We start from the raw sequence: 23,212 nt of genomic DNA, 5'->3' as shown, positions 1-23,212 counted from the left end.
AAAAATTTAAGTAAAATAAAAGTCATGCTTGTGGCTGGGGCTCCCTCCAGCAGTCTCTCTGGCTCACACACTTCCTTCTCGAAGTTCAGACTAGGTTCCCCAGCTGTCTCCTTGCTTGCCTCTACTTGCTGCCAGAAGAGCTCAGACACTTTCCTTAATCTGGTTTTTGGCTCCTTGAACCCGGCTACAGTACTAGACAAAAGGCGCTTCCAGCTGTGGCGACTATAATCCTGATTGATCTCCCTCTCCTACGACTCTTTGCCCTAGTGCTCACCAGTCAACGCTTTCCACTGAACTTCAGTCATTATTTAACCATTTCGCAACTCATTGTTCTATTCATTCTTTAACTCAAGAGTTTGCCTGGGACAAAGGCTTTGACATCATCTACTATACTTCTTCTTCAAACTATTTCTTATTACACTCAGAAATCATAAAAGGGGGACAACTCTGGGCTGAAAAATAAAAAAAAATAGTCAATCACAACCTACCTACGAAATATTGCTAATGACAGTCTCTTCAGTTTACCACTAAGAGGGCAACATAAGCTAGATTTTCAGAAGATGTGAATGACCCAACTCTTCATTAATTATACTGGAAGTACATAGAACCCCAATTATAGGAAATATTAATTATGAAAAAGTGCATACCCTGTTTACTCTCAGGATCAAAAACAACTTCTTGAATTTGTAGATTCATTTTGTTTTGTAGGTTGGGTTTAAGTATAAATTATAGTATATTTCTCGCATAAGTCAAATAGATTTAAAACAGGAAACTGTGAACTTTTGTAAACTAGATGCAACAGATGACAGCTAAGCCACTCTGTCAAATTTCAAATTAAAAGTTTTAACCAGGACAACGGAATTAACAGCAAAAAACATTCCTTACTCTCAGAAATTATGGTACTACATAAAGAGGTCAGTTTTTATTGCAACTAGATGAAATTTCATATAATTTGTAGTTTCAAATAATTATTGGTAACAAACAAGAACAATGGGTGATATATGGCCTGATTAGCATTATTCTCTAGTGTTGATGCTTTTCTGACTTTCATTCTTTGATCTCTTGGGCCAAGAGTAGACCATTTTTTTCAGTTTCAAAGGAACGGAGATAATGCCTTTCATTTCAAGGAGTATAAAACAACCTTGGGAGGCTACTCCGAAAAATGAGAAACAATAATTCCCAATAACGTCCAATGTGCAGTATTGTCAATATTACATAAAGAAACCATTATGGAAATACTAGCCAATGTACAGTGTGTAATTGGTGGTCAGTAAATGTTAGATGTTCTACAATAGAGATTAGAGATCTCTTCAAAAAAATTAGAGATACCAAGGGCACTTTTCATGCAAAAATGGTCACAGTAAAGGACAGAAATGGTATGGACCTAACAGAAGCAGAAGATATTAAGAAGAGGTGGCAAGAATACACAGAAGAATCAAACAAAAAAGATCTTCATGACCCAGGTAATCATGATGGTGTGATCACTCACCTAGAGCCAGACATCCTGGAATGTGAAGTCAAGTGGGCTATAGGAAGCATCACTACGAACAAAGCTAGTGGAGGTGATGGAATTCCAGTTGAACTTTTTCAAATCCTAAAAGATGATGCTGTGAAAGTGTTGCACTCAATATGCCAGCAAATTTGGAAAACTCAGCAGTGGCCACAGGACTGGAAAAGGTCAGTTTTCATTCCAATCCCAAAGAAAGGCAACTCCAAAGAATGCTCAAACTACTGCACGATTGCACTCATCTCACATGCTAGCAAAGTAATGCTTGAAATTCTCCAAGCAAGGCTTCAACAGTACATGAACTGTAAACTTCTAGATGTTCAAGCTGGATTTCGAAAAGGCAGAGAGACCAGAGATCAAATTGCCAACAACCACTGGATCATCAAAAAAGCAAGAGAGTTCCAGAAAAACACTGACTTCTGCTTTATTGACAACACCAAAGCCTTTGACTATGTGGATCACAACAAACTGTGGAAAATTCTTCAAGAGGTGAGAATACCAGACCACCTTATCTCCCTTCTGGGAAATCTGTATGCAGTTCAAGAAGCAATAGTTAGAACTGGACATGGAACAACAGACTGGTTCCAAATCGGGAAAGGAGTATGTCAAGGCTGTATATTGTCACCCTGCTTATTTAACTTATATACAGAGTACATCATGAGAAATGCTAGACTGGATGAAGCACAAGCTGGAATCAAGATTGCCAGGAGAAATATCAATAACCTCAGCTATGCAGATAACACCACCCTTATGGCAGAAAGTGAAGAAGAACTAAAGAGTCTCTTGATGAAAGTGAAACAGGAGAGTGAAAAAGTTGGCTTAAAACTCAGTATTTAGAAAACTGAGATCATAGCATCTGGTCGCATGACTTCATGGCAAATAGATGGGGAAAGAGTGAAAACAATGCCTGACTTTATTATGTATGTATGTATGTATTTATTTATTTATTTTGGACTCTAAAATCACTGCAGATGGTGATTGCAGCCATGAAATTAAAAGACACTTGCTGCTTGGAAGAAAAGTTATAACCAACCTAGACAGCTTATTAATAAGCAGAGACATTACTTTGCCAACAAAAGCCCATCTAGTCAATTCTATGGTTTTTCCAGTAGTCATGTGTGGATGTGAGAGGTGAACTATAAAAGCTGAGCGTCTAAGAACTGATACTTCTGAACTGTGGTATTGGAGAAGACTCCTGAGAGTGCCTTGGACTGCAGGGAGAACCAACCTTTAGGAGTCCGTCCTAAAGGAGATCAGTCTTGGGTGTTCATTGGCAGGACTGATGCTGAACCTAAAACTCCAATACTTTGGCCACCTGATGCGAAAAACTGACTCACTGGAAAAGACCCTGATGCTGGGAAAGATTGAAGGCAAGTTGAGGAGAGGATGACAGAGGGTGAGATGGTTGGATGGTGGCACTGACTTGACGGACATGAGTTTGAGTAAACTCCAGGAGTTGGTGATGGACAGATAGGCCTGGCATGCTGCAGTCTATGGGGCTGCTAAGAGTCACATACAACTAAGTGACTGAACTGAACTGAAGCATCCTACAATAATACTTTAACACTCTCTGAATCCCAGAAATACCGTGGGCATCAAAGAGTTTACTCTTAGGAAATAGAAATGGCCATAAGTCATCATATTTTCTGGGCAATGATAGCTTACATTGAACAGTGTCTGATTTGTGATCTCCGAAGAGAAAGATTTTAGCCTTGGGACCAGGGACTAGACTCAAACACTCAAGAGCTTTCGTGTAGTAGAGTTTTTTTTTCTTTTTTTTAAGTATGTAAAGGGACAAAGAAAGCTCTGACATAGACATGAGAAGGGGGACAAGAGAGTGCCCCCACTCAGTAGTCTGATCAAGGCCTTATATACTTCTACCAGACCCACTCCCACAACATATATCTCAAATTAACAAGATTAGAACTAACAACAGAAAGGTCTGACCAGACCTCCCAAAATATTTGTCTTAAGATAACAAGATTAGTCAGAAGGTTTTGTGAAGGAGAAACATGTCCACGAGCAAGATACAGTTATATTGACTAAGACAAAGCAATGTAGAAAAAGCATTTGTCCTTCTCTCCTTAAGAGCCCCCGACCCCTTTCTCTTTCTCGAGGGCTCTGGACCCCTTTCTCCTCCTTGGGGACCCTGAACTTCTCATCAACCTACCTAGGAATTGACTCTCTCTGCAAGAGAGTGAGTTGCTCTTGTAGTGGTCAGAGAAGAATGTCAAAACTCATAAGTACCCAATTAGCCACACCAGTTATTCTAGAAAGGCTATTCCAGGGGAGCAGGGGAGTTCTGACCCTGGAGTTCTGACCATGATGGAGGTGCATTTTCCACCATGCACAGTAGAATCATGTTCCCTAAGAGGTGGTCACCATCAAGGGATGAGACAAATAGGAAATGACTAAAGTTTTGCTTCCACAAAAATGTGTGGCAATTTCAACCTCTCTGAAGCATCCAACACTATTGCCCACACTCCAACACTCATCTGTTCTTTTAGAAAGCTTTTCTCAGAATAAGACTGATACTATCCTCACCTACTTCTCCAATGAATTCTGCTCTTTTTTGGTTCTTTGACTAATCCCCTACCATTTTTAAATCTTTGGCTTTCCCATTACATTCAATCTGAGAGCTCTAGCCTTCACAGTAGCATTTCTCTTAGAAAACTGATCCATTCTAAGGGATGCAACTGGTGCATTTTTTTGTGGAGGGTTCCCAAATATCACTTGAGTTCTAATTTCTCAAGTTTCAGGCTTGCATCCTCAGCTCTCTACAGAACAGTCTTGATGTCTTAACTCAGCACCTTAGAAAAGGCTTACCTTCTGTTATTCCTATTTCAACCAATGTTCTCAGAACTCAACCTGTCCTTTTGAATCAGTGTTCTGCATTTCACTCCCTAAATCCAAATTACATTGTGTAAAACCATGAGTCTTTCTTTCTTCACAGTCAACGTCTTTGTGCAGACTCATACCCCTTCCTACCCACACTATTTCTGTATCCTCCCAACTATTTCAGACCTGGAGGCTTTCTTCTCAGTCATTCTGTGCACCTCAACTACATGATACCTTGTAAAACCATCTTCTATCTCATCACGTCACTGCTTCCTGCAACCTGTTTAATGACCCTAGATTTTCCACAGGATAATTTCCAAATCACTAGACCTACCTCTGGCCTGATCTGAGTTTATAAACCCACTCCTTCCCACTTAACTCTGTCCCTCTGGGGCCTCAGATTATTTTATTTATAGGGGATTTCAGAAAAGGAGTTGCTCTTTAAAGAAAGGGTTAAACATTCTGAGGTCATTTATTTTCTATCTTAAACCATTCTGAGATACTTTGTTTTCTGTGTAATACACTTTCTTATGATTAAAACCTCCCTCTTTAGAGACCCAATTTGACTCCACAGATTCAAAGTACCACTAGTATTCTAGAGATCACCCCTGATTAACACTTTTTGCCACTTCCCCTGTAATTTGAACATTGAGAACTGGCAATTTTCCCAAGTTTTTTCTTCATTCATACAAAGATCATTAAAAAAAATCCTTCAATGTTTGTATTTTCATCAATTTACATTTATCTTTATTATAAAATGCTATAAGTAGAAAATACAATATGTAACCCCTTTACAATCACCAGATGTAATAAATTCAGTTCAGTCACTCAGTTGTATCTGACTCTTTGCAAACCCATGGATTGCAACACGCCGGGTCTCCCTGTCCATCACCAACTCCCAGAGTTTACTCAAACTCATGTCCATCGGGTTGGTGATGCCATCCAACCATCTCATCCTCTGTTGTCCTCTTCTTCTCCCACCTTCAATCTTTCCCAACATCAGTGTCTTTTCCAGTGAGTCAGTTCTTCACATGAGGTGACCAAAGGATTGGAATTTCAGCTTCAGCATAATTTCTTCCAATGAATATTCAGGATTGATTTCCTTTAGGATTGACCGGTTGGATCTCCTTGCAGTCCAAGGGACTCTCAAGAGTCTTCTCCAACAGCACAGTTTGGGAGCATCAATTCTTCAGTTCTCAACTTTCTTTATATTATATTTAATAAGCGGAAAAAGGTCAAAAGACATTTATTACAGGTCAGTTTAGAAAATGGTTTTCACTGTGATACATTCTACTAGTGAATTCTTGCTCATTGATATCTATTAATGATTGGACAAGTTTAATCTGTTGATTAAGAAGAAAATAAACTTGCATTTATTTCTATTTATTTCTATTGTCTCAGGATCATAAGATTTAATGAGTCCTGTAACACAAACTCACCGTTTACCTGAAGCTCTATATTAACACTGTAAATTAACACTGTGGCAATGACTCAGAAGATACAAAGTATATTGAGATTTGCATAATATTTTTGTTAAATTTTGTCTATGGCTTAGTCAGAATGGAAAAAGAGTCTGTTTAGGAAAGAACAAGTCTGTAGGTATTCTTTTATGAGACCAGAGTTAAGTTACCTGGTGAATTTCCCATCATGTCTTAGCTGCCAGGAAACTTGCAGTATTTTAATTGCTAAGTCTGAAAAATTAACTCATTCCCAGGTCCCTGATACATCTGTTATTCTCCTCTCCTTTAACAGCTTTTTGTGCTTTTAATTTTTCATCATCTTATTTACATGTTTTTTAAAAATGAATTTAATCATTTATTGAACATGTGGGGATTAAAAAAAAACACATCAACATACTAATGTGACATATTGAAGAAAATCATCAGAGAATTCTAAGATGCAGTTTTTCATCACAAATTTAATCACATTTCTTATAGGTATGACACTGATAGTTATTTGTTTTAAAAGAGGATAACAAAGACTAATTTTCATGAAGTCCACAGTGATCTGAAAGCTTCAGTTTCATTTTACCGTCCACCTTCTCTTCAACACCTGATCTACTAAAAAACAAGCAAAAAACTGATGGAGATCTATCAAATTTTTTTCATCATTTTGATAAGATAGTCAAGGACTCAAATTGAAAACATCAAAAAAAAAAAAAGGAAAGGGAAAGAACTTCACTGAGTTATTTACAACTGAAGAACAGCCCACTGAAGCCCCTCACTGTACAAATGAGGTGTCTCAACTCTGTTCATGGCCCATAGATGAGTCTGGCTCCTGTAGTCCTTACAGCAAAGCAGTGGGAAGAAATACAGGACTTCAGAGGGGTTGGTAGATCTTATATGATTGCCCAATGGAGAAATTCCAGCCTAGAACCGTCCATTTATGACAGGCATTCCTGGTTTGTGTAGCCTCAGTGTAAGCTGATTGTTAGCTAAAGAAATCATGTTAAAGGTCAGGATTTACTTGTGAGTGTAAATTCTCTCATTTCTGTTGAGTCTCTCATTAATACCCTGGGCATCAACACAGGTGTTGATGATCCAGGCTGAATAAAACATTGCTTGTAGCTTTCAAGATGCTTAAGTCTGCAAGTGAGTTTCTAATGACCATGATGCTCTCGAGAGGTGGTGGGGCCTTATGGGGACTGGGTTGTACGTGCGCAGGAGGGCTGCCTGATCCAGCCCCACTTGGAGTGAAGCTGGAGGTGAGCAGCCCAGGAAAGTTTCTGAGAGAAACTGACATTTAAAATGTGAGATTAAGGTGCAGGAGAGAAGGACTGGGTATTTGTGATTAGCAGACACACACTATTAAATATAGGATGGATAAATAACAAGGTCCTACTGCACAGCACAGGGAACTATATTCACTATTTTCTCATAATGGGAAAGAAGATGAAACAGAATACATGTATGACTGAGTCACTTTGCTGTACAGCAGAAATTAACATAAAATTATAAGTAAACTGTACTTCAATAAGATAAATTGAAAAAACGAAGTGTTTCTATGAAAATGAAACTTTCATAATATCTCTTGTCTCATCATTTACTGTTTAGCATTGATTCTGTAGAAAAGGATGTCTACTTATCATACAGCACTTGGCTAATTTGGGTGGGGTCATGCAGCCGGATTTCAAGGCATTTGCGGAGGGTTAATGTGTCTTTCAAACACCACACTATGAATCAGTAAGTGTTATGTGCCCCAAATATGCACTTTGGCTTTAAATGTAAATATAGATAAATACTTTTTATCTAGAGGCTTTTACTATGATGAACATGAAACGCTGGTCTTAGAGTGTCAATTATTAGATCCATATTCCTCCTAAAGTGTTACAGCCTTTTCCCAATTATCATTTCTTAAAGAGAACACACAGATACACTTAGAAAATTACCAAAACAAAGAAGTCATGAAACCTATCTCTCAATTTGGATTTCTATTCATCTGACTATCAAAAAGAAAATTGCTGAGGTCGACTGGATGTTGAATTGCTTATTCAGATTAGTCTGCATTTTAAATAGAAATGACCAAGTCTGCAGGAGAAAAATAACTGACTATTCACTCAAATGTGCTTCTCCTTTCTTGGCTCTTCTTGCTTATGATCCTGAACTATAGCTAATCTTCTTAATCTCTTGTATTTTAAAATGCTTATGGTAGCTCTGCTTTTGATTTTTTCAAGATCCTCCTCACTGTTTTCCATGTTGGCTGTATCAATTTTACATTCCCAACAACAGTGTATGAGATTCTCTCCACTTTCACATCAGCATTTGTTACCACTTGTATTTTTGATGACAGCCATTCTTACAGGCATAAGGAAATATCTCATTGTGGCTTTAACTTGCTTTTTCTCTAACGACTAGTGACATTAAACATCTTTTCATAAATTGCCTGATGACCTTTTGTGTATCTTCTTTGGAGAAATGTCTATTCAGTTTCTTTGTCCATTTTTTTAAACTGGGTCATTTGGGTGTTTTGCTGTGGAGTTCTATGTTCTTTATATATTAATATTTTGCATATTAGCACTATCAGGTATATGCTTTGCAGATATTTTTTCCCCATTCTATAAGCTGCTTTTTCATTTCTTCAGTGGTTTCTTTTGCTATATAGAAGCCTTTTACTTTGACGTAGTTGCACTTGTTTATTTTCTATCTTGTTGCTTGTTCTTTAGGTGTCAAATCTGAAAACTCATAACCAAAACCCATGTCAAGGGGGTTTATCTTTGTTTTCTTCTAAGAGTTTTATGGTTTCACATCTTATACTCAAGTCTTTAATGCATTTCAAGCTAATTTTTGTGAGTGGTGTTGTTTAATCTGTTAAAATAAAATCTTCATTTTATTACTTTACATGTGATTATTCAGTTATCCCCAATGTCATATGCTTAGCATGAAGATCTTCATGACCCAGATAATCATAATGGTGTGATCACTCACCTAGAGCCAGACATCCTGGAATGTGAAGTCAAGTGGGCCTTAGGAAGCATCACTACAAACAAAGCTAGTGGAGGTGATGGAATTCCAGTTGAGCTTTTTTAAATCCTTAAAGATGATGCTGTGAAAGTGCTACACTCAATATGCCAACAAATTTTGGAAAACTCAGCAGTGGCCACAGGACTGGAAAAGGTCAGTTTTCATTCCAATCCCAAAGGAAGACAATGCCAAAGAATGCTCAAACTACCACACAATTACAATCATCTCACATGCTAGTAAAGTAATGCTCAAAATTCTCCAAACCAGGAATCAGCAATACTTGAACTGTGAACTTCCAGATGTTCAAGCTAGTTTATAGAAAAGGCAGAGGAACCAGAGATCAAATTGCCAACATCCACTGGATTATTGAAACAGCAAGAGAGTTCCAGAAAAACATCTATTTCTGCTTTATCAACAATGCCAAAGCCTTTGACTGTGTGGATCACAATAAACCATGGAAAATTCTCAAAGAGATGGGAATACCAGCCCACTTGACCTGCCTCTTGAGAAACCTGTATGCAGGTGAGGAAACAAGAGTTAGAACTGGACATGGAACAGCAGACTGGTTCCAAATAGGAAAAGGAGTATGTCACCCTGCTTATTTAACTTATATGCATACATCACCACTGGAAAAACCATAGCCTTGACTAGACGGACTAGTCTTGCAGATTTCATGAGAAATGCTGGGCTGGAAGAAGCACAAGCTGGACTCAAGATTGCAAGGAGAAATATCAATAACCTCAAATATGCAGATGACACCACCCTTATAGCAGAAAGTGAAGAACTAAAGAGTCTCTTGATGAAAGTGAAACAGGAGAGTGAAAAAGTTGGTTTAAGGCTCAACATTCAGAAAATGAAGATCATGGCATCCGGTCCGTCACTTCATGGCAAATACATGGGGAAACAGTGGAAACAGTGTCAGACTTTATTTTCTGGGCTCCAAAATCACTGCAAATGGTGATTTCAGCCATGAAATTAAAAAGATACTCCTTGGAAGGAAAGTTATGACCAACCTAGACAGCATATTAAAAAACAGAGACATTACTTTGCCAACAAAGGTCCATCTAGTCAAGGCTATGGTTTTCCCAGTGGTCCATGTATGGATGTGAGAGTTGGACTGTGAAGAAATCTGAGCACTGAAGATGTGATGCTTTTGAACTGTGGTGTTGGAGAAGACTCTTGAGAGTCCTTGGACTGCAAGGAGATCCAACCAGTCTATCTAAAAGGCAATCAGTCTTGGGTGTTCAATTGAAGGACTGGATGTTGAAGCTGAAATGGAGTTTCAGCTACTTTGGCACCTGATGCAAAAGAGCTGACTCATTTGAAAAGACTCTGATGCCAGAGAGAGATTGAGGGCAGGAGGAGAAGGGGATGACAGAGGATGAGAATGGTTGGTATTGCATCACCAACTCGATAGACATGGGCTTGGGTGGACTCTGGGAGTTGGTGATGGACCAGGGAGGGCCTGGGATGCTGTGGTTCATGGGGTCGGGCAAAGAGTCGGACATGACTGAGGCGACTGAACTGAAATGAACGCATAGGATCAGCAATTCTACCTTTTGAGAATATATCCAAAAGGAATGAAAGCAATAACTCAGAAAGATATCTGAATCTTCCATATTCATAGCCACATTTATTTACAATAGCCAAGACATGGAAGCCACCCCAAGTATTTATCGATGGATTAATGGATAAAGATGTTGTGACATATATTTCAGAGAAGGCAATGGAAAATTCTCATTGGATGGAGGAGCTTGGTAGGCTGGAAGTTCATGAGGTCACTAAGAGTCAGACATGACTGAAGGACTTCACTTTCACTTTTTATTTCATGCACTGGAGAAGGAAATGGCAACCCACTCCAGTGTTCTTGCCTGGAGAATCCCAGGGATGGTAAGAGCCCTGGTGGGCTGCCGGTCTATGGGGTCGCCCAGAGTTGGACACGACTGAAGCGACTTAACAGCAGCAGCAGGCAGCAGCAAGCAGCAGCAGACATATATTGCAATGGAATTTTATTCATTTATTAAAATGAAGAAATGTTACCATTCACAGAAACACAGACAGAACTTGAAGACATCAGACTAGGTGAAATAAGTCAGAAAAAGACAAGTACTATATGATCTTACCTATATGGGAAACCTAAAAAAACAACCAACGAAACAAAATTATAGCAAAGGAATCAGACTTGTGGATTTCATAGGTGGAGGGTGAGAGGAGAGAGAATTGGATAAATGTGGTCAAATCTGCAAACCTCCAGTTACAAGATAAGTGAGTACTAGGGACATAATATACAACATGATGATTAAGCTAACACTGCTGTATGACATATGGGAAAATTGTTTAGAGTAATCCTAAGAATTCACATCAGAGGAGGATTTTTTAAGCATCACTACAAACAAAGCTAGTGGAGGTGATGGAATTCCAGTTGAGCTTTTTTAAATCCTTAAAGATGATGCTGTGAAAGTGCTACACTCAATATGCCAACAAATTTGGAAAACTCAGCAGTGGCCACAGGACTGGAAAAGGTCAGTTTTCATTCCAATCCCAAAGGAAGACAATGCCAAAGAATGCTCAAACTACCACACAATTACAATCATCTCACATGCTAGTAAAGTAATGCTCAAAATTCTCCAAACCAGGAATCAGCAATACTTGAACTGTGAACTTCCAGATGTTCAAGCTAGTTTATAGAAAAGGCAGAGGAACCAGAGATCAAATTGCCAACATCCACTGGATTATTGAAACAGCAAGAGAGTTCCAGAAAAACATCTATTTCTGCTTTATCAACAATGCCAAAGCCTTTGACTGTGTGGATCACAATAAACCATGGAAAATTCTCAAAGAGATGGGAATACCAGCCCACTTGACCTGCCTCTTGAGAAACCTGTATGCAGGTGAGGAAACAAGAGTTAGAACTGGACATGGAACAGCAGACTGGTTCCAAATAGGAAAAGGAGTATGTCACCCTGCTTATTTAACTTATATGCATACATCACCACTGGAAAAACCATAGCCTTGACTAGACGGACTAGTCTTGCAGATTTCATGAGAAATGCTGGGCTGGAAGAAGCACAAGCTGGACTCAAGATTGCAAGGAGAAATATCAATAACCTCAAATATGCAGATGACACCACCCTTATAGCAGAAAGTGAAGAACTAAAGAGTCTCTTGATGAAAGTGAAACAGGAGAGTGAAAAAGTTGGTTTAAGGCTCAACATTCAGAAAATGAAGATCATGGCATCCGGTCCGTCACTTCATGGCAAATACATGGGGAAACAGTGGAAACAGTGTCAGACTTTATTTTTCTGGGCTCCAAAATCACTGCAAATGGTGATTTCAGCCATGAAATTAAAAGATACTCCTTGGAAGGAAAGTTATGACCAACCTAGACAGCATATTAAAAAACAGAGACATTACTTTGCCAACAAAGGTCCATCTAGTCAAGGCTATGGTTTTCCCAGTGGTCATGTATGGATGTGAGAGTTGGACTGTGAAGAAATCTGAGCACTGAAGATGTGATGCTTTTGAACTGTGGTGTTGGAGAAGACTCTTGAGAGTCCCTTGGACTGCAAGGAGATCCAACCAGTCTATCCTAAAGGCAATCAGTCTTGGGTGTTCATTGGAAGGACTGATGTTGAAGCTGAAATGGAGTTTCAGCTACTTTGGCCACCTGATGCAAAGAGCTGACTCATTTGAAAAGACTCTGATGCCGAGAGAGATTGAGGGCAGGAGGAGAAGGGGATGACAGAGGATGAGATGGTTGGATTGCATCACCAACTCGATAGACATGGGCTTGGGTGGACTCTGGGAGTTGGTGATGGACAGGGAGGCCTGGGATGCTGTGGTTCATGGGGTCGCAAAGAGTCGGACATGACTGAGCGACTGAACTGAAATGAACCATAGGATCAGCAATTCTACCTTGAGAATATATCCAAAAGGAATGAAAGCAATAACTCAGAAAGATATCTGAATCTCCATATTCATAGCCACATTATTTACAATAGCCAAGACATGGAAGCCACCCAAGTATTTATCGATGGATTAATGGATAAAGATGTTGTGACATATATTTCAGAGAAGGCAATGGAAAATCTCATGGATGGAGGAGCTTGGTAGGCTGAAGTTCATGAGGTCACTAAGAGTCAGACATGACTGAAGGACTTCACTTTCACTTTTTACTTTCATGCACTGGAGAAGGAAATGGCAACCCACTCCAGTGTTCTTGCCTGGAGAATCCCAGGGATGGTAGAGCCTGGTGGGCTGCCGTCTATGGGGTCGCCCAGAGTTGGACACGACTGAAGCGACTTAACAGCAGCAGCAGCAGCAGCAGCAGCAGCAGACATATATTTGCAATGGAATTTTATTCATTTATTAAAAATGAAGAAATGTTACCATTCACAGAAACACAGACAGAACTTGAAGACATCAGACTAGGTGAAATAAGTCAGAAAAAGACAAGTACTATATGATCTTACCTATATGGGAAACCTAAAAACAACCCAACGAAACAAAATTATAGCAAAGGAATCAGACTTGTGGATTTCATAGGTGGAGGGTGAGAGGAGAGAGAATTGGATAAATGTGGTCAAATCTGCAAACCTCCAGTTACAAGATAAGTGAGTACTAGGGACATAATATACAACATGATGATTAAGCTACACTGCTGTATGACATATGGGAAAATTGTTTAGAGTAAATCCTAAGAATTCACATCACGAGGAGGATTTTTTTCCCTTTCTTTTATTATGTCTATATGAGAAGATGGATGTTGGATGTTAAGCTGAGCCTATTGTGGTCATCACAATATATGTAAATCAATATATGTAAACCATCCTGTTGTATGCCTTAAACGCATACAGTAGTAATAGTGGTAGTGTTAGTCATTTAGTCGTCTCTGACCCTTTGGGACCCCACAGTCTGTAGCCTACCAGGCTCCTCTGTCCGTGGGATTCTCCAGGCAAGAATACTGGAGTGGGTTGCCATTCCTTTCTCCAGGAGATCTTCCTGACCCAGGAATCAAATCTGCTGCTGCTGCTGCTATGTCGCTTCAGTTGTGTCCAACTCTGTGCGACCCCATAGACGGCAGCCCACCAGGCTCCCCTATCCCTGGGATTCTCCAAGCAAGAACACTGGAGTGGGTTGCCATTTCCTTCTCCAGTGCATGAAAGTGAAAACTGAAACTGAAGTCGCCCCATCATGTCTGACTCTTAGCAACCCCATGGACTGCAGCCTACCAGGCTCCTCTGTCCATGGGATTTTCCAGGCAAGAGTACTGGAGTGGATTGCCATTGCCTTCTCCGAGGAATCAAACCTAGCTCTCCTCCATTGCAGGCAGAATCTTTACTGTCTGAGCTACAGGGAAATCCCAAACTTATACAGTGATATATGTCAATTATTTCTCTGTAAAACTGAAAAAATGCCTAATTAGGGAAGAATCTGCAACTTTCTTCCTTCTTTTTTGAGGAGTCATGCAATTAAAAAGTTGAGAATCTGTTTAGATGTTTGAGGAGCACAGATTATACTGCACAATCCACCCTTCAAAATGAAATAGAAGGTTGCAATCATAAATAGCTCTGCCTTGCCGTCATTTCTGTAATTCTGTCTAACATTCATATTGTCATTTGATTAGTTAATCATCCATTTTCAAAGGTGTGAATGTGTTTTCACACTTCTGCTAAGACAGTGTTAACTATGAAACTATAGATAGCAATAGAGATTAATTATCTATTGCACAAGTTCCCACACCTTGTGCTTACCAGATAGAGGAAGAGAGTGCATGTCTTGAAACAGGTGTGATTTCAAAAAACGGAAAAAAATACTTGGTCAAATGAGTTCAAGACATACTTTCAATTGACATATCTGTAAAATGTTAACCGCATTTACACTTTTAATTTTGTTTCATAAAACAATTGATCTTCTGTGTGTAACAAGATTTGTTTCCTGAGTGGATTGATGCATCTATTTCTTTACAAAGGAGTGAATGGAGTAGAGCTTTTTATACATGAATTAGTCTTTCATGGAATTAGAAAAGGGAACAGAACTCTTTATCAGATTTTAACGATGGTTATAACTTCAGTAAGACAAAAATGGAAATTTTAGATGTGTCCTCTGAAATTGAGCCTTCTGAGCCCTCTGGTTCAGTTCAGTTCAGTCAACTCATGTTCATTGAGTCAGTGATGCCATCCAGCAATCTCATCCTCTGTCGTCCCCTTCTCCTCCTGCCTTCAATCTTTCCCAGCATCAGGGTCTCTTCAAATGAGTCAGCTGTCCACATCAGGTGGCCAAAGTATTGGAGTTTCAGCTTCAACTTCAGTCCTTCCAATAAACAGTCAGGACTGATTTCCTTCATAATGGACTGGTTGGATCTCCTTGCAGTCCAAGGGACTCTCAAGAGTCTTTTCCAACACCACGGTTCAAAAGCATCAATTCTTCGGTGCTCAGCTTTCTTCACAGTCCAACTCTCACGTCCATACATGACCACTGGAAAAACCATAGCCTTGACTAGATGGACCTTAGTCGGCAAAGTAATGTCTCTGTTTTTTAATATGCTGTCTAGGTTGGTCATAACTTTCCTTCCAAGGAGTAAATGTCTTTTAATTTCATGGCTGCAATCACCATTTGCAGTGATTTTGGAGCCCGGAAAAATAAAGTCTGACACTGTTTCCACTGTTTCCCCATATATTTGTCATGAAGTGATGGGACCGGATGCCATGATCTTCGTTTTCTGAATGTTGAGCCCTAAACCAACTTTTTCACTCTCCTCTTTCACTTTCATCAAGAGACTCTTTAGTTCTTCACTTTCTGCCAAAAGGGTGGTGTCATCTGCATATTTGAGGTTATTGATATTTCTCCTGGCAATCCTGATTCAAGCTTGTGCTTCATCCAGTCCAACATTTCTCATGGTGTTCTCTCTGCATATAAGTTAAACAAGCAGGGTGACAATATACAGCCTTGACGCACTCCTTTTCCTATTTGGAACCAGTCTGTTGTTCCATGTCCAGTTCCAACTGTTGCTTCCTGACCTGCATACAGATTTCTCAAGAGGCAGGTCAGGTGGTCTGGTATTCCCATCTCTTGAAGAATTTTCCAGTTTGTTGTCATCCACACAGTCAAAGGCTTTGGCATAGTCAGTAAAGCAGAAATAGATGTTTTTCTGGAACTCTCTTACTTTATCCATGACCCAGTGGTTGTTGGCAATTTGACCTCTGGTTCCTCTGCCTTTTCTATAAACCAGCTTAAACATCTGGAAGTTCACGGTTCACGTATTGTTGAAGCCTGGCTTGGAGAATTTTGTGCATTACTTAGCTAGCGTGTGAGATGAGTGCAATTGTGCAGTAGTCTGAGCATTCTTTGGCACTGCCTTTCTTTGGGGCTGGAACTGGAATAGCTTGAACTAACAACAATAACCCTGATTATGATTATGATAGTTGGTTTTGCTGCTGCTTTCTGACCCTAATCGTGAGATCTGTCAACCTAAAGTCTGGCTCCCCGTCTCTCTGGGGTCTTGGTTTTTCTCTCCCAGTGGGCTGTTGGTCTTGATCTGTAGATTTCGTGGCGGACGCAGGGACTGAGCCTGTGTACTATGCACTGGAAGGTACATTCTTAGCCACTGAAACACCAGGAACGCTCCACCTCATTCTTTATGGAGTAAACGTACGTTCAAATTTTAACCCATCATGAGAGGGAATGCTCTTCAGTCCTGGAGCAGTCTTAGCTCTAGCCCCTGCGCTACAGTGGTACAATTGATAATGAATAACCTAAAAACCTTATAAAAACCCAAGCGCTGAAAATGAACACAAAATTACTTTCCTCATTCAGAAGCTGCCTCTTCCATCCCCTGTGCTTTCTTCTTTCTTCCAAAGAGTGGGCGAAACCGTGTCCCAGACCTGCTCTGTGTGGACACTCAGATGAGCCTGCAGACCTCGGATCAGCAGCTTTGTTCAAGTGTCTGTGCGTTTCTCTGGTGGCTCAGCTGGTAAAGAATCTGCCTGCAATGCCGGAGACCCTTGTTCGACTCCTCGGTCTGGAAGATCCGCTGGAGAAGGGATAGGCTACCCACTCCAGTATTCTGGGGCTTCCCTGGTGGCTCAGCTGGTAAAGAATCTGCCTGCAATGTGGGAGACCTGGGTTCAGTCCCTGGGTTGGGAAGATCTCCTGGAGAAGGGAAGGGCTACCCACTCCAGTATTCTGGCCTAGAGAATTCCATGGACTGCATAGTCCATGGGATCACAAAGAGTTGGACATGACTGAGTGACTTTCACTTTCGCTACAAATACAGAGCTCCAATTACTTCTTTCTTGGCTTGTTTATGATACCATGCAAACAAATGTTAAGCCATGAGGGTTTGAGGTAGCAGGAAAATGAGTTAAAAACCAAATATCATTGGTTGGCTTTGGATGAAGTAGCATAATATTCCAATATTTCTAACCAGCCTACTAGTAGCATTCCATGTTGCATCGCTACAAGCGGGATGGTTAATTTTATATTTCATTCTTCTTCCCTGATCTAAGTTCCCAAACCCACACCAATGCAGTTGCCATTGTGTAAATCAGAATGGCCATCATTTATCACCATGGCCCCACTTAGATACAGCACACTCTCGTTCTCAAGCTGATTTTGACCTTCTTGGAGGCCTGAGTTAACCAGGCAACGTCTAAGTTCAGCTCTGGCAGCATCACCGACGATTTGGCAACCTTCCAACAGCAATATTTGGGAGAAAATCAGTTGAAAAGAAGAAAGTGAGATGTGACCAAGGCCAGAAACCTGTTCTTGTAAATGAGATTCCAGCAAAGTCAGCATCATCTTCGCTGGGCCTGCCTTCCGAAGAGGGAGAGCGCTGGGCCCTCGGGGACTTATATCAACCCTGCTGCAGCCCAGACCTAACAGAAAGAAAACACAAGCAGGTTGAAAGCGGGGGGAGTTTGGAGTATGGGGAACCTCAGATCTTCACGTTTAGGATTCTGAATGTTTTCACCAACTCCAAATGTGTTCGCTAGAGCCATGTATTTGCCAGCCTTAATGTCTACAGGCCCTCTAATTTGGGGGAAAAAATGTAATTCTGAAGTCTGTCTGAAACTCAGAGTTGGTTCTGAGACAGAATGATGCTCTGGGACGTGAAGCAGGTGACCGCTCTCATTCTTTGGAGCAATCTAAGCAAGAGAGTTTCTTGTGGAAGACAATACACGCCTCATCATTCCTAGCTTTGGGGACACGCTCCAGAATCATCTTAAGATATAACAGAGCCACCTAGAGATTTAGGAGTAGAAGTCAGTATTGACATGTGTCAATGCCCTTCCATTTTTCTGCTCGGCATTTAAAAATTGGATGCATAGGGAATTCCCTGGCACTCCAGTTGTCAGGATAGGGTGTTTTCACTGCTAAGGGCCTGGATTCAATTCCTAGTCAGGGAACTAAGATCCTGCAAGCTGTGTGGCATGGAACAAAAAGGATTTATAGATATCTGAGGTTCAACAATAAAATAAAATCACCATGGCTAATAGATCATTAGTTTGTGTGTGTATGTGTTTACTATTTGTTATAAATAATTCCTTTGCAGTAGGATTCTTATAGGAACAGACACTATTAACATTAAAGATTTATATTATCATGCTTAATATTTACTATCTGCTAGACACTCAGCTAAGTATCTTACGGTGGTTTAGTTGCCAAGTCATGTCCGATACTTGCAACCCCATGGACTGTAGCCCACCAGACTCCTCTGTCTATGGATTCTCCAGGCAAGAATACTGAAGTGGGCTGCCGTTTCCTTCTCTAGGCAATCTTCTTGACCCAGGGATTGAACCGGCATCACCTGCATTGCAGATGGATTCTTTTACCACTGAGCCACCAGAAAGAAGCCCCAAGCACTTAATAATCTCAATTAAAGCATCACAACAATTTATGAAGTATAACAAGTATGGCAAATAAAATACAGAAATGTTAAATAATGACTTAAGACTACAAACACAGAGAAGACACATAACAGCTAAAAAATAGAGCATGCTTATTCACTAGTTGAATAAGGAACAGTGACATTATGACGATTCTCCTTAGTCTTCAAGTGACATCCTACTTTTGTTCCATATACGCTACCAAGTCTCCAAAGAGGATCCCACAGTGAACCATACCTCTTGTTTACTCCCAGGTCCTATCACTTACTTGGAGCTGTTAGAATGTGGCAGAAATGGCACATTGTGCGACTTCAAGGTCAGGTCAGAAGAAGCTTAATGTAAGCTTCTGAATTGAACTGACTACTGTTTTGAAGCCAAAGTGTAATGGGACACACTTTCTGGGAATGCTGATGTGCTATCTCAGAATTTTGATGTCCTGAGATCATGCTAGAGAAATCCTGTGTGGGCCCTGCAGTTAAGCCCAGACTTCCAGCCATTCCACTAGAATGCTTCAGACACCCAGTGAGGTTGTCTTGGACCCTACAAACCAACCCACTTGCCACAACTGAATACCACTGAGTGACCTCAGTCAGTGTCACAGGGAGCAGAAGAATCATTCTGGAGAGCCCCGCCCAATGCCCGACCAACAGAATGAGTGTGCTTACTGAGTCCATTCTGAAGGAGATCAGACCTGGGTGTACTTTGGAAGGAATGATGCTAAAGCTGAAACTCCAGTACTTTGGCCACCTCATGCGAAGAGTTGACTCATTGGAAAAGACTCTGATGCTGGGAGAGATTGAGGGCAGGAGGAGAAGGAGCCGACAGAGGATGAGATGGCTGAATGGCATCACCGACTCAATGGACATGAGTTTGAGTGAACTCCGGGAGTTGATGATGGACAGGGAGGCTTGGCGTGCTGTGATTTATGGGGTTGCAAAGAGTTGGACACGACTGAGCGACTGAACTGAACTGAACTGACTATTGTTTGAAGCCATTACAATTTGGTGCAAATAGTACCTGGAAAGGGGTGCTCCATAAGCCAAATCTTAAATATGTGACATTGGTTTGGGGATGGGCAGTGGCTGGATGCTGGTAGTGGTTCAAGAATATTATAAATGTGGAACTTCCCTGTGGTCCAGTGGTTAAGAATCTTCCTTGCAATGCAGGGGACATGGATTTGATCCCAGGCTGGGGAACTAAGATCCCACATGCTGCAGAGCAACTAAGCCCAAGCACCACAACTCCTGAAGCCTGTGTGCTCTGGGGCCCTCTTGACACAACTAGAGTTTCTCACAACACGACAAAAACCCAATGCAGCCAAATAAGTAAATAAATATTCAAGAAAAGAGTATTATAAATGTAAATTCAAACTCCTCAAGAGGCCACTGCTGAGGACTCCTATGACCACAAAGGAAATGCTATTTAAATGTGGGGAAGAAGGGATCCTTTTGTGTATTGGCTCACAGTTGGGCAATTTTGTTGCCTATGGAGACTTGGAAAACAGAAAGGGTACTTGAAATAGTCATGGGCTTGACTATGGAGATTTCTAGGCAGAATGCAGAAAGTGCTAACTGGCTCCTTCTACTGATTACGTAATTACATACTGTAGTATTCCATCTCTATATATTAAGTTCATGCCAAGTCGCTTCAGCTGTGGCCAACTCTTTGCAACCCTATGGACTGTAGCCCACAAATCTCCTCTGTCCATGAGTTTCTCCAGGCAACAACACTGGAGTGGGTTGCCATGTCCTCCTCCAGGGGATCTTCCTGATCTAGGGACTGAACCTGCGTCTTCTACGTCTATCTGCATTGGTGGGTGGGTTCTTTACCACTAGTGCCACCTGGGAAGCCCATATTAAGGTTAAGAACATGCAAATTAAGCTATGGTGATAGGAGTTGTAGGAGAGGCTGGCTTCCTCCAGGGAAAGAGGAATTGCCTGGAAAAGGTCATAAGAAAATCTTCTAAGGTGATGGAATAGTCTAAAGCTTGATCTGGGTAATGGTTACATGGCTGGATACAAATGTAAAAATTGTACTATACAATTAAGGTTTGTGCATTTTTACTGTGGCAATTATAGTACAGTTAAAGCTAAGTAAATTGGTTCTGTTCTGGGAGATCTGGGCTTTCCTGGTGGCTCAGATGGTAAAGAATCTGCTTGCAATGAGGGAGACCTAGGTTTGATCCCTGGGTCAGGAAGATCCCCTGGAGGAGGAAATGGCAATCCACTCCAGTATTCCTGCCAGGAGATTCCATGGACAGTGGAGCCTGGCGGGCTACAGTCCATAGAGTCTCAAAGAGTTGGACATGATTGAGTGACTAAGCATACCTGGGAGGTCCAGGGGCAGTAAACACACATGCAATGAGAGAATCCTTTTCGCAGCACACTGCTCTCTGGGCCAGTCATCAGTAAGGTTTAATAGGGCATCTGTTTATTCCTTTCCTTCAAATATTAGTGAAGAAGGAACTTCATTTTAGTATCAGTTAATCTTTACACTAATCAGTGCTATTGTACTTCTTGTTTTCTCTTAGAATATTATTTCATTCTTCATCTTTCTCTCTGGAGGGTCTTACATTAATTTTGCTCTTGGCATTTCACTTTGACTTATCCTGGGAGGGACTGGGGGCAGGAGGAGAAGGGGACGACTGAGGATGAGATGGCTGGATGGCATCACGGACTCGGTGGACATGAGTCTGAGTGAACTCCGGGAGTTGGTGATGGACAGGGAGGCTTGGCGTGCTGCGATTCATGGGGTCGCAAAGAGTCGGACACGACTGAGCGACTGAACTGAACAGAACTATCCTAATTTTGGAATTCATCACTTTTCATCATTTTTATTTTACAGCCTTTCAGTGTCAGTTGTTCCCAAATCCGTCTTCGAATCACAGTCTAACAGTTCTCATGCCACCAGAGCCATATTGCTCATGGCTCTCGCTGTCATTGTGTAAATTACCTCCCCTTATAGCATAATAGCTTTTATTATTAGGAGAAGTTATGTTACCTTGTATGTGAAATTATGTTTTGTTTTGTGATGGGTAGTCTGGCTTCGTTCTTCCCTTTTATCCTCCTTAGCTTGAGATGAACTCACTGCTTCTTGCTTGTTCCAAATTTAAACCCGACAGCTAGCAGAAAAGTGGCAGACAGGAAGTGACTGAAGGCGGAAGCTCTCCCTACCATGTCTGTTGACACCATCAAAGCAGACACTTTTTGCAAAACCTTTTTCTTTTTGTACACAAAGGTGTGGGATGGTAACAGTATCCACTTATACACATATCCCTCCGTTAATAAAAAAAATGTCATTGAACAATGAGTACAGTGTCTTCCAGTTCTCATACACAATTTGGTTTGAATCAACAAATTCTTGCCTAAAGTTTGGTCCAGATTATTTAGTTCAACACCCTTTGCCCCAAGAACCACAAACCAATGATGATAATAAAACACAATGTATCCCTTTTGGGACATTTTTGTTAACCCTAGACAAGAGTAATTGCATGAAAGGAGGCTGTCCTCTGTTGACTTAATGTGTGAACTTTAAGTCAATCTCTTAGATAAAAATGTTTCCACCTTCTAAACAAAAGTGAGATTGGAAATAGGCCATGGTTAAGGTGTGAAATTTAGGATGTTTCATAATCATGTAGGCCAACCCTGATTAACTTTTTAAATTAGACTTTTAATTGTGAGAAGAATGTACACTCATTACAAACACTGAAACCATGCAGAAACATGTTTCTCCCCTTCCTCACAAAGTAATCACAGTCAATTTGCAGGGGTCTTTCCCTTTCCATGTATTTTCCATGTATGTACACAACACGTTTTCTTTTTCTCTTTACCCACATGAAATTGTACCGGACATAATGACCTAAAATTTATTTTGTTCACTTAAAAGTATAATGTGGGTATCTCATCTTATTAATAATGGTAATTTATCTTTTTTTAAAAGTCTTCACTGAATTTGTAACAATATTGCTTCTGTTTTATCTTTTGGATTTTTGACCCCTAGGCATGTAGTGGGATCTTAGCTTCCCAGCCAGGCATAGAACCCACACTCCCTGCATTGAAACGTGAAGTCTTAACCACTGGGTCACCAAGGAAGTCCCACTCATTGTAATTTATCTCTTCAAAGTTTTTGAAGTAAAAAATTTTGTGGTTTATTTCAAAAATTGTTTTTACTTTTTACGAAAATGTATTTTCATGATCAAAATTAAAATGTTGCAAGTGGGACTGCAGCTCTTTTTATCATGCTTTGGTTTCTGTCCCACCCTCAACACTCTCTGGGTTACCCCTGTGAGCAGCTCTGAAAATGTGCTTCCAGACCGTATTCTTTGCGTTTCTGTGTCATTACCTATGAATTCATAACAACTCATACTATTGCTTTGTATATTCATTTAACTTAGTCTTCCATGCAGAGAAAGTTCTACCTTGTTCTTTTTCTCTCTGCAACTTTATCTGGAGACCTGTTCATGTGAATACACACAAATCTACCCCCATGCTTTTAACAAAGTAAAGAACCTGCCCGCCAGT

This window comes from Capra hircus, chromosome 22 (assembly GCF_001704415.2).
Source record: "Capra hircus breed San Clemente chromosome 22, ASM170441v1, whole genome shotgun sequence".
NCBI lineage: Eukaryota > Metazoa > Chordata > Mammalia > Artiodactyla > Bovidae > Capra > Capra hircus.
This window is presented reverse-complemented; position numbering follows the sequence as displayed.